At 47.4% G+C, this 12,986-nt stretch overlaps 1 pseudogene; it reads right to left on the bottom strand.

The window, feature by feature from the left end:
• Positions 1 to 4,864: 4,864 nt before the first annotated feature.
• On the bottom strand, positions 4,865 to 5,885 carry LOC140418041 (uncharacterized; annotated as a pseudogene).
• Positions 5,886 to 12,986: the final 7,101 nt, after the last annotated feature.

Raw genomic sequence — 12,986 nt, 5'->3', positions numbered from 1 at the left:
ATCTTGACTTCCAAATGGCCTTTGATAAGGTGCCTCACGGGAGACTGCTGAGTAAAATAAGGGCCCATGGTATTCGAGGCGAGGCACTAACATGGATTGACGCTTGGCTGTCAGGCAGAAGGCAGAGAGTTGGGATAAAAGGTTATTTTTCGGAATGGCAACCGGTGACGAGTGATGTCCCGCAGGGTTCGGTGTTGGGGCCACAGCTGTTGACTTTATATATTAACGATCTAGATGACGGGACTGGGGGCATTCTGGCTAAGTTTGTCGATTATACAACGATAGGTGGAGGGGCAGGTAGTTTGGAGGAGGTGGGGAGGCTGCAGAAAGATTTAGACAGTTTAGGAGATTGGTCCGAGAAATGGCTGATGAAATTCAACGTGGGCAAGTGCGAGGTCTTGCACGTTGGAAAAAAGAATAGAGGCATGGACTATTTTCTAAACGGTGACAAAATTCATAATGCTGAAGTGCAAAGGGACTTGGGAGTCCTAGTCCAGGATTCTCTAAAGGTAAACTTGCAGGTTGAGCCCGTAATTAAGAAAGCAAATGCAGTGTTGTCATTTATCTCAAGAGGCTTGGAATATAAAAGCAGGGATGTACTTCTGAAGCTTTATAATGCATTAGTTAGGCCCCATTTAGAATACTGTGAGCAATTTTGGGCCCCACACCTCAGGAAGGACATACCGGCACTGGAGCGGGTCCAGCGGAGATTCACACAGATGATCCCAGGAATGGTAGGCCTAACATACGATGAACGTCTGAGGATCCTGGGATTATATTCATTGGAGTTTAGGAGGGTGAGGGGAGATCTAATATAAATTTACAAGATAATGAATGGCTTAGATAGGGTGGATGTAGGGAAGTTGTTAACATTAGCAGGGGAGACTAGGACCCGGGGGCACAGCCTTCGAATAAAAGGGAGTCACTTTAGAACAGAGATGAGGAGAAATTTCTTCAGCCAGAGAGTGGTGGGTCTGTGGAATTCATTGCCACAGAGGGCGGTGGAGGCCGGGACGTTGAGTGTCTTTAAGACAGAAGTTGATACATTCTTGATTTCTCGAGGAATTAAGGGCTATGGAGAGAGAGCGGGTAAATGGAGTTGAAATCAGCCATGATTGAATGGTGGAGTGGACTCGATGGGCCGAATGGCCTTACTTCCGCTCCTATGTCTTATGGTCTTGTGGGTAAGGATGGGTGACAGGATGGGAAATTGTGGTTTGGGTCTTCACTGACCAAATGCTTTATTGATCCGAAAGGTGTAAAAGGGACCAAACTCCAGCAGAAATCGAGCAGAGCTGAGAACAGACGACTTGCTGTGTGGGAACAGGGAGATAAACAGCTCCCAGAGGACAGAGAAAACAAGAGTGCCTGGAATCCTAGACAACACCTGGCTGTCAAGGCCACCATGTTTTCACTGCTTGGCATGGGAATGCTGACTCCCTGTACCGGGGACGGAGCGTGGGGAAGACAATTGTTTGAGAGTTTGACGTGGTTTGGGCGGGGGCAGATGGTTCAATGACAGGTTTTGTAATTGGTCCATTCAAATGTTATCTCAGCAATTATTGGGTTAAATCTGTCTCCATAGACTTTGTGATGTAATAAAGTATAAGAAGGGATTCCCCGAGCACAGAGATTTGTTGAGGTTTTACATATTCCACTGACTGGGACCATGGCATCTGGGGCAGAGCAGGGAGCATTTATCTGGAGATGGTGCTTCTACCCAGAGTGTAATGGGAATGCTGCTGCACTTTGATATTACTGCTCAGACATTAGCTTGTGTCAGCTCTTATTTATACTGAATAGCATCTAACCACGGTCACCAATAAAGGTTATCACTGCGAATCATTTCAGAGTTTGGGAAAAGGGGAAAAAGGGCTAACTGACTCCCTAAAATGTAGAGTTTCCAATTAAGGGGCAATTTAGCATTGCCAATCCACCTATCCTGCACATCTTTGGGTTGTGGGGGTGAGACCCACACAGACACGGGGATAATGTGCAAACTCCACATGGACAGTGACCTGGGGCCCGGATAGATCCCGGGTTCTCAGCACCGTAGGCAGCAGTGCTAATCACTGATCCACCGTGCTGCCCCGGAACCCCATTTCTAACATCGCTGTGTCAAAAATAAATTCTCATCTCTCCCTCTGGCTCCTTTGCCAATTACCTCTGAGGAACTCACTTTCTGTTAAAGAGCCTGTCAACCCCTCTCACCCACTTTCCCTAAAGTACATCAATCTATTCATGAAAAGTCCAGAAAAATCAAATACTTTTATAACAAATGTTTATTAATCTAAGAGAAAAGGTGAGATATAGAAGGTTATTTGAGGATCAAAGCCAACCAGAGTAAAGGATGTTCACAATGTTCAGGATGCAAATTGTTTCTCTTTGGTTCCTCTGTACCCTGTTCCTGTGACTCCCTACTTTGGACACGGGCACTGAACCCTGTGGCCAGGGCACCATCAGCCCCAATAACCCCCCCCCCCCCTCCCCCTCGTGCCCTGATTGATAGAGGCCCATTTCCCAGTCCATCCTCCAGCACCTTCCTGTCTCTCTGTTCGTGAGGTGCCCATGGCAAGTGTGATGGGAGGAGATGCATTAGGGTTACAATCAATAGGAAGTGTGCGGGGGAACAGTGATTTATGGTTTGAGAGGGAAAAGGATGTTTTCTGATGACTAGAATTGTCAGTTCTGGATTTCTGCCCTTTCCTTACGGCGATGTCCTTTGTAATCTCCTTTCCCAGGCGATGAGTAGATAGGTTTTTGCAGACAGGAAACACAAACCAAACATCCCTATTCTGAGATGTGTCCTTTTAGATTGGACTCTAGACATGGGACTTGGTTCTTAGGCTATGGACTTACTCCGGTGTCTGTTTAACACTTGTTTATTAGTTCTACATCTAAACAAGTTACAGAGTAGGCATGTTACTCCTCGGCGCGATTTCAACCCTCCCTTGAGAGTCTAACACATGTTAATAAATCAGCATCCACGTCATACAGTAGCATGTGCCATCTCTTAACCTGTTACACTAGATTTCTTCCCCCCCCCCCCTATACTATCCAGGAGTTCTGTAGCCGTCTAAAATACATGTCAACAGTTTTGAGAAGGTACACAAAGTCTGCAGTGCCGCCTGCACACCTGCCTTTGAGAACGTTGCTGCAGTCGGTCCAGTAACAGACAAGAAAGGTGCTGACTTGAAGCTTTTGCTTCATTTCATGAAGACCTGATGCAGCCGGTACCAGAGAAAATGGTGTTTCCACAACTCGCACTGCTGGCCTCTCTGTGGGTGGGGCAAGGACAGGGACTGCTCAGCAGGGAGGGTCATCATTACCTCTCCCTCCAGTGAACCTCCTCCTTCAGGACGAGGACAGGGACTGCTCAGCAGGGAGGGTCATCATTACCTCTCCCTCCAGTGAACCTCCTCCTTCAGGACAAGGACAGGGACTGCTCAGCAGGGAGGGTCATCATTACCTCTCCCTCCAGTGAACCTCCTCCTTCAGGACAAGGACAGGGACTGCTCAGCAGGGAGGGTCATCATTACCTCTCCCTCCAGTGAACCTCCTCCTTCAGGACAAGGACAGGGACTGCTCAGCAGGGAGGGTCATCATTACCTCTTCCTCCAGTGAACCTCCTCCTTCAGGACAAGGACAGGGACTGCTCAGCAGGGAGGGTCATCATTACCTCTCCCTCCAGTGAACCTTCTCCTTCAGGACAAGGACAGGGACTGCTCAGCAGGGAGGGGCATCATTACCTCTCCCTCCAGTGAACCTCCTCCTTCAGGACAAGGACAGGGACTGCTCAGCAGGGAGGGTCATCATTACCTCTCCCTCCAGTGAACCTCCTCCTTCAGGACAAGGACAGGGACTGCTCAGCAGGGAGGGTCATCATTACCTCTCCCTCCAGTGAACCTCCTCCTTCAGGACAAGGACAGGGACTGCTCAGCAGGGAGTGTCATCATTACCTCTCCCTCCAGTGAACCTCCTCCTCCAGGACAAGGACAGGGACTGCTCAGCAGGGAGGGTCATCATTAACTGTCTCTCCAGTGAACCTCCTCCTCCAGGACAAGAAGTCTTACAACACCAGATTAAAATCCAACAGGTTTGTTTTGAATCACTAGCTTTCGGAGCACAGCTCCTTCCTCAGGTGAGTGTCAGTGAAGGAGCTGTGCTCCAAAAGCTAATGATGTGGAACAAACCTGTCGGACTTTAACCTGCTGTTGTTAAGACTTCTTACTGTGCCCACCCCAGTCCAACGCCGGCATCTCCACTTCAGGACAAGGACAAGGACTGCTCACCAGGTAGGGTATTTATTACCTCTCTCTCCAGTTCGTCTCCTTCTTCGATATGACCAAAATGTTTTTTACATCAACATCTTCATCACTGCCACCATGTTCTTTGATGTGTCCTTCTATATTGGACTACAGGCAAGGGCCTCGGTTCTTGCACAAACTATGGTTACATTCTGATATCTGCTTGAAAATAGTTTATTAGTACGATATCTGAACAGGTTACAGAGCAGGCATGCTGCTCAGAGGCAGGATTCCAACCTCTGAGTCTAACACACGACTGGCTGATGCCACTGGTACATCATCATCAGTGTCAGACATTAGCGCATCCCAGCTGTTAATCCTTTATGTTTGGGGCAGAACAATGGCACAGGGATGGCACAGTGGTGCACACTCCTGCCTCACAGTGCCAGGGATCCGGGTTCAATTCTAGTCTTGGGGCGTTGGCACATTCTCCCCATATCTTCGTGGGTTTCCTCCGGGTGCTCCGGTTTCCTTCCACAAACCAAAGATGTGCAGGTTAGGTGGACTGGCCATGCTAAATTATCCCTAAGTGTCCAAAAGAGGTTAGGTGAGGTTACTGGGTTACAGGAATAAGGGTCAGGGCGTGGACCTCGGTGGGGTAATCTTTCCAAGGGTCAGTGCAGACTCGAAGGGCTGAATGGCCTCCTGCACTGTAGAGATTTTATGATTCTATGTTACAATTCAATCATGGATGTGATTAACAGCAGCAATAACAACAGAATCCACCTCCTTTAATCACTTGTGAAGACACTGGTGCATCAACAGGTTGGACAACTGAGTGGATCCCTTCCCACACTCAGAGCAGGGGAATGGTCTCTCCCCTGTGTGAACCCGCTGGTGAGTCAGCAGTTGGGAAGACTGAGCGAATCCTTTCCCACAGTCACAGCAGGTGAACGGCTTCTCCCCAGTGTGAACTCGCCGGTGCTTCTGGAGGGCCGATGAATCAGTGAATCCCTTTCCACATTCGGAGCAGATGAATGGCCTCTCCCAGGTGTGAACTCGCTGGTGTGTCAGCAGTTGGGATGACTGACTAAAACCCTACCCACACTGAGAACAGGTGAATGGCCTCTCCCCAGTATGAAGCCGCTGGTGTATCAACAGGTAGGATGAATCAGTGAATCCCTTCGCACAGCCAGAGCAAGTGAATAGTCTCTCCCCAGAGTGAACTCGCTGGTGTGTCTGCAGTTGGGATAACCGACTGAATCCCTTCCCACACTGAGAGCAGGTGAACATCCTCTCCCCAGTGTAAACTCGCTGGTGTGTTTGCAGGCTGGATAACTGAGTAAATCCTTTCCCACAGTGAGAACAGGTGAACGGCCTCTCCCCAGTGTGAACTTGCTGGTGTCGCAGCAGAGAGGATGAACGAGTGAATCCCTTCCCACTTTCAGAGCAGTTGAATAGCCTTTCCCTAGTGTGAACTCGCTGGTGCAACAGCAGGTTGGATGAATCACTGAATCCCTTCCAACACTCAGAACAGGTGAATGGCCTCTCCCCAGTGTGACTGCGTTGATGGGTTTCAAGAGCAGATGGGGACTGGAATCCTTTCCCATAGTCAACACATTTCCACGTTTTTTTCATGGTGCTGGTGTCCTTGTTACCATCGAAGATTGATGATGAGTTGAAGGCTCATCGACACACAGATCACGTGTAGGGTCTCTCCCCGCTGTGAATGGTGTGATGTTTTTTCAGGCTGTGTAACTGGTTCAAGTTCTTTCCACAGTCAGTGCTCTGGAACACTCACTCGGGTGGGTGTGTCTCGGTGCTTTTCCAGTCGCACTGATGCTAAAAATCTGTTTAAGCCGACTGAACAAACATTTCTCCTTCGAGATTCACAAGCCAATGCTATTCAGGTGAATTGAGTGACTGTCAGATCTTGACGTGACATTTAATGTGAGATTTCTGTCCATAGATCTCACATTGTAATAGGCTGTAAAAGGAGTTTATAAAAGACATCACTGTCAGTACAGGATAGAAATTCAGAACAGACAGTTGTAGTTTCCCTGGAACATTCTTTCCTCTCTCGCTCCCAAAAAACTGTAAATTTCCATCCCACACACTCTCCCTCCATTCTCACTCTGCTGTATCTAATATTCACCCTCCCAATTCTCCTGAAGATGTTGATTCAGACTGATTGACAGATCCATGCTGATCCCTTTCTTTCCAAACCTGAAAATCTCCTGTTAGATGGAATGAATCTGAAAGAATCACTCATTCGGGTCTGCTCCAAACGTCAAACATTTAATGATTATGCTCGCAGGGAGTAAGCCTTCTCCACTGAACAACAGAAATCCTCAATACTTATACAGTATCAGAACAGAATCACTGAGGGGCTGCGCCTTCCCTGGATTCACTTTCTTTTCCTTCAGATGCTGCAAGTCACCAATTGAAGATCAGGTATAGGTTGAGAATCGGTAGATTTGGAACTCAGATGAGGAGGAGCTACTTCTCGCAGAGAATGGTGAATTTGTGGAACTCGCTGCCCCAAAGTGCAGTGGAAACTGAATCAATAAATGGTTTCAAGAAGCAGATAGATATATTTCTGATTTTAAAAACATGTTAAAGGGATCTGGGGAACAGGTAGGGAAGTGAATTTGAGATAGGAAGAGATCAGCCATGATCTGATTGAATGGTGGAGCAGGCTCGAAGGGCTGAATTGCTTACTCCTAATTTCTATGTTCCGAGGAACCTCCTCTGAGCTGTCTCCAATGCTACTACATCTTTCCTCAAATAAGGGGACCAAAACTGTGCACAGTACTCCAGGCGCGGTCTCACCAATGCCTTGTACAGTTGCAACAACACTTCCTTACCTTTATGCTCTGTGCCTTTAGCTGTAAATGTCAACATTCCATTCACTTTCTTTACTACCAGCTGTACCTGCATGCTAGTTTTCTGTGACTCATTAATGAGGACACCCAGATCCCTCTGCATCGGAGCACCCCAAAGTCTCTCTCCATTTAGATAATAAGTTGCGTTTCCATTTTTCTGACCAAAATGGATGACCTCACACTTATCCACATTAAATTCTATCTGCCACATTTTGACCCACTTACCTGACCTATCTATATCCATTTGTAAGGTTCTTATTTCCTCATTGCAACTTACTGTCCCACCTATTTTAGTGTAATCTGCAAAATTGGCTATGGAACCATCTAACTCTGTGTCCAAGTCGTTTATATAAATTGTAAATAGTTGGGGCCCAAGGGCCAAACCCTGTGCAGTCCACTAGTTCCATCTTGCCATCCAGAAAAAGACACATTCATCCCGATTTTTTGTCTTCTGCCCATCAGCCAATCTTCTATCCAAGCTTAAAAAATTACCCCTAATCCCGTGTTCATTGAACCTTGTTCATTAACCTTCTTTATGGCACCTTATCAAATGTCTTTTGGAAGTCTAGAGATCTACAGAAGAGAAAATGCTGGAAAATCTCAGCAGGTCTGGCAGCATCTGTTGGGAGAGAAAAGAGCCAACGTTTCAAGTCCGATGACCATTTGTCAAAGCTAACAGACAGAGAAAATGGGAAATATTTATACTGTGGAGTGAGAATGAAAGATGAGTCATAGCCACAGAAACCCAGGAAAACCGGGTGCTAATGGCCACAGAAACCCAGAGAAACTGGGTGCTAATGGCCACAGAAACCAAGGGGAAAGAGTGCTAATGGCAGACCCCGGAGAGAACAAAAGATGTGAAAGGTCAAACAGCAGGGAAACTAATGTTTCCAGTTTTCATCCAGTTCTTTACGACATCTACAGGATCCCCATTCTCCACTTGGCTTGTTACTTACATCTTCGGAGACTTCTTAGCAAATTAGTCAAACATGATTTACCCTTCATAAAACCATGCCGACTCTGATGCATTGTGTTTTGACTTTCCAAATGTCCTGATATTACTTCTTTAATAATGCTCGAGGATTTTCACCTAGCGACAGTGAAAAACGGCAATTTGCTTCCAAGTCAGGATGGTGTGTGGCTCAGAGAGGAATTTGTAGATGACGGTGTTCCCTTGTGTCAGTAGCTCTTGTCCTTCTCTAGGTGGCAGAGGCCGTGAGTTTGGAAGTTGCCGGTGATAGTCATAGAACATAGAACATTACAGCACAGAACAGGCCCTTCGGCCCTCGATGTTGTGCCGAGTTTTGTCCGAAACCAAAATCAAACTATCCCGCTCCCTGTCATTGTGGTGTGCTCCATGTGCCTATCCAATAACCGCTTGAAAGTTCCTAAAGTGTCCGACTCCACTATCACAGCAGGCAGTCCATTCCACACCCTAACCACTCTCTGAGTAAAGGACCTACCTCGGACATCCCTCCTATATCTCCCACCCTGAATCTTATAGTTATCCCCCTTGTAACAGCTACATCCACCCGAGGAAATAGTCTCTGAACGTCCACTCTATCTATCCCCCGCATCATCCTATAAACCTCTTAAAGTCGCCTCTCATCCTCCTCCACTCCAAAGAAAAAAGCCCGAGCTCCCTCAATCTTTCCTCATAAGACTTACCCTCCAAACCAGGCAGCATCCTGGTAAATCTCATTTGCACCCTTTCCAATGCTTCCTTCCTATAGTGAGGTGACCAGAATTGCACACAATATTCCAAGTGTGGTCTCGCCAGGGTCATATACAGTTGCAGCATAACCCCACGGCTCTTAAACTTAAGCCCCCTGTTAATAAACGGTAACACAATATAGACCTTCTTTGTGGCTCTATCCACTTGAGTGGCAACCTTCAGAGATCTGTGGACATGAGCCCCAAGATCTTTCTGTTCCTCCACATTCCTCAGAATCCTGCCGTTGACCCTGTAATCCGCATCCAAAATGAATCACCTCGCATTTATCAGGGTTAAACTCCATCTGCCATTTTTCTGCCCAGCTCTGCATCCTATCAATGTCTCTTTTGCAGTCCACAACAGCCCTCCACCTCATCCACTACTCCACCAATCTTGGTGTCATCAGCAAATTTATTGACCCACCCTTCAGCCCCCTCCTCCAAGTCATTGATAAAAATCACAAATAGCAGAGGATCCAGCATTGATCCCTGTGGTACACCGCTGGTAACTGGTCTCCAGTCTGAAAATTTTCCATCCACCACCACCCTCTGTCTTCTATATGATAGCCAGTTACTTATCCAATTGGCCAAATTTCCCTGTATCCCACACCTCCTTACTTTCTTCATGAGCCGACCATGGGGAACTTTATCGAATGCCTTACTAAAATCCATGTAAACGACATCAACTGCTCTACCTTCATCTACACACTTAGTTACCTCCTCAAAGAATTCAATCAAATTTGTGAGGTAAGATTTACCCTTCAGAAATCCCTGTTGACTGCCCCGGATTAAGCTGCATCTTTCCAAATGATTATAAATCCTATCCTTCAGGACCTTTTCAATTAACTTACCGACCACCGAAGTAAGACTAACCGGCCTATAATTACCAGGGTCATTCCTATTCCCTTTCTTGAACAGAGGAACAACATTCACCACCCCCAGTCCTCTGGCACTATCCCCGTGGACAGTGAGGACCCAAAGATCAAAGCCAAAGGCTCTGCAATCTCATCCCTTGCCGCTCAAAGAATCCTAGGATATATCCCATCTGGCACAGGGGACTTGTCGACCCTAAGGTTTTTCAAAATTGCTAACACATCCTCCCTCAGAACATCTACCTCCTCCAGCTTACCCGCCTGTATCACACTCTCATCCTCAAAAACATGGCCCCTCTCCTTGGTGAACACTGAAGAAAAGTATTCATTTAACGCCTCTCCTATCTCTTCTGACTCCATGCATAAGTTCCCACTACTGTCCTTGACCGGCCCTAACCTCACCCTGTTCATTCTTTTATTTCTCACATAAGAGTAAAAAGCCTTAGGGTTTTCCTTGATCCGACCCGCCAAGGACCTCTCATGCCCCCTCCTAGCTCTCCTAAGCCCTTTTTTTTTTTTAGCTCATTCCTTGCTACCTTGTAACCCTCAAGCGACCCAACTGAACCTTGTTTTCTCATCCTTGCATACACTTCCTTTTTGCTCTTGACAAGACATTCAACCTCCTTTGTGAACCATGATTCCCTCACACGGCCATTTCCTCCCTGCCTGACAGGGACATACCTATCAAGGACATGCAGTATTTGCTCCTTGAACAAGCTCCACTTTTCATTTGTGCCTTTCTCTGACAGTTTCTGTTCCCATCTTATGCTCCCTAATTCTTGCCGAATCGCATCATAATTACCCCTCCCCCAATTATAAACCTTGCCCTGCCGTATGGCCCTATCCCTCTCCATTGCAATAGTGAAAGACACCGAATTTTGGTCACTATCACCAAAGTGCTCTCCCACAAACAAATCTAACACTTGGCCCAGTTCATTACCTAGTACCAAATCCAATGTGGCCCCACCTCTTGTCGGCCTATCCACATATTGTGTCAGGAAGCCCTCCTGCACACTCTGTACAAAAACTGCCCCATCCAAACTGTTTGACCTATAGAGGTTCCAATCAATATTTGGAAAGTTAAAGTCACCCATGACAACTACCCTGAGACCTCCACACCTATCCATGATCTGCCTTGCAATTTCTTCCTCCACATCTCTATTACTATTTGGGGGTCTATAGAAAACTCCTAACAGCGTGACCGCTCCTTTCCTATTTCTAACTTCAGCCCATATTACCTCAGTAGGCAGATCCCCTTCAAGCTGCCTTTCTGCAGCCATTAAACTATCCTTATTTAATAATGCTACTCCTCAACCTCTTTTACCACCTTCCCTACTCTTACTGAAACATCTATACCCTGGAACTTCCAACAACCATTCCTGCCCCTGTTCTAACCATGTCTCCGTTATGGCCACAACATCATAGTCCCAAGTACCAATCCACGCTCCAAGTTCATCTACCTTATTCCGGATGCTCCTTGCATTGAAGTAGACACACTTCAACCCACCTTCCTGTCTGTCGGTACACTCCTGCGACCTTAATACCCTCCTCAGTACCTCCCTACTCTCAACACTGGCTTCTGGACTACAGCTCGTTTTCCCATCCCCCTGACAAATTAGTTTAAACCCCCCCAAAGTGCCGTAGCAAATTTCCCTCCCAGGATATTGGTGCCCCTCTGGTTCAGGTGCAAACCATCCTGTCTGTACAGGTCCTACCTTCCCCAGAATGTGCTCAAATTATCCACGTAACTGAAACCCTCCATCCTACACCATCCCTGCAGCCACATGTTTATCTGCACTCTCTCCCTGTTCCTCAACTCGCTAGCACGTGGCATCGGCAACAAACCAGAGATGACAACATGGTTTGTCCTGGCTCTTAGCTTCCACCCTAGCTCCCTAAATTCCTGTTTTAAATCCCCGTCCCTTCTCTTACCTATGTCGTTGGTACCGATGTGTACCAAGACTTGTGAGTGTTCCCCCTCCCCCTTAAGGATTCTGAAAACACGGTCCGAGACGTCACGGACCCTGGCACCTGGGAGGCAACATACCTCCTTGAGTCTCTTTTGTTGCCACAGAACCGTCTATCTGTCCCTCTAGCTATCGAGTCCCCAATAACTATTGCTCTCCTGCTCTCACCCCTTTCCATCTGAGCCACAGGGACGGACTCAGTGCTGGAGATCCAGTCACCATGGTTTACCCCTGGTAGGCCGGCCCCCTCAACAGTATCCAAAGCGGTATACTTGTTACTGAGGGGAACGACCACAGGGGATCTCTGTACTGACTGTTTCCTCCCAGCCCCTCTCACCATCACCCATCTAACTACATCCCTGAAGCTACTATCTATGACCACCTCTGCCTCCCGAATGATCCAAAGTTCATCCAGCTCCTGCTCCAGTTCCCTAACGTGGTTTCTGAGGAGCTGGAGATGGTTGCACTTCCCACAGGTGAATTCAGCAGGGACACTGATGGCATCCCTCACCTCAAACATTCTGCAGGAGGAACATTGCACTGCCTTCCCTGCCATGCCCTCCAGATAACTTGCGGATAAAAGAAAAGAAAGAAAGAGCTTACCTGATATTCACTCACCTCCTTAGGTTAGAGGAGGTGGAAGGGTGGGGACACTACAAGTGTAGTGTCTCGGGTTTAGCAACCGCCCAACTTAAATACAGGTAAAAATAAAACACTTAAGCACCTACCTGATTCCCAAGCTGCACTCCAGCTCCCTCTCTCTCTCCCGCTCCCTGAAATGAAGGCCGCTGGAACCTGGGGGTAAGTTTAAGAACCTACCTGATTCCCAAGCTGCACTGCGGCTCCCTCTCTCTCTCCCGCTCCCAGAAATGAAGTCATGGTGAATTCCTGCAGTGAATCTTGTTGGTGGTACAGACACTGCTGCCACTGTGTGATGGTGGTGGAGGGAGTGAGTGTTGAAGGTGTTGGATGGGGTCCCAATCAAGTGGTCTGCTTTGTACTGGATGGTGTCAAGCTTCCAGAATGTTGATGGAGATGCACTAATCCAGACAGTGAGAATAATCCATCACACCCCTGACCTGTGCTTTGCAGATGGTGGACAGGCTTTGGGGATTGAGGAGGTGAGTTCTTCGCTGCAGGATTCTCAGTCTCTGACCTACTCTTGTAGCCACAGTATTGATATGGTTGGTTCAGTTCAGTTTCTGAGTGAATCAAATTGACTGAAGATTACGATCTGAGATGTTGGGGACCTCAAGAGGAGATCAAGATGGATCATCAATGCGGCACCTCTGGCTGAAGATT

The sequence above is a fragment of the Scyliorhinus torazame genome, chromosome 5 (assembly GCF_047496885.1).
Source record: "Scyliorhinus torazame isolate Kashiwa2021f chromosome 5, sScyTor2.1, whole genome shotgun sequence".
Lineage (NCBI taxonomy): Eukaryota > Metazoa > Chordata > Chondrichthyes > Carcharhiniformes > Scyliorhinidae > Scyliorhinus > Scyliorhinus torazame.
Note: the sequence above shows the minus strand (reverse complement) of the source record. Positions and strands in the feature narration are given on the sequence as shown.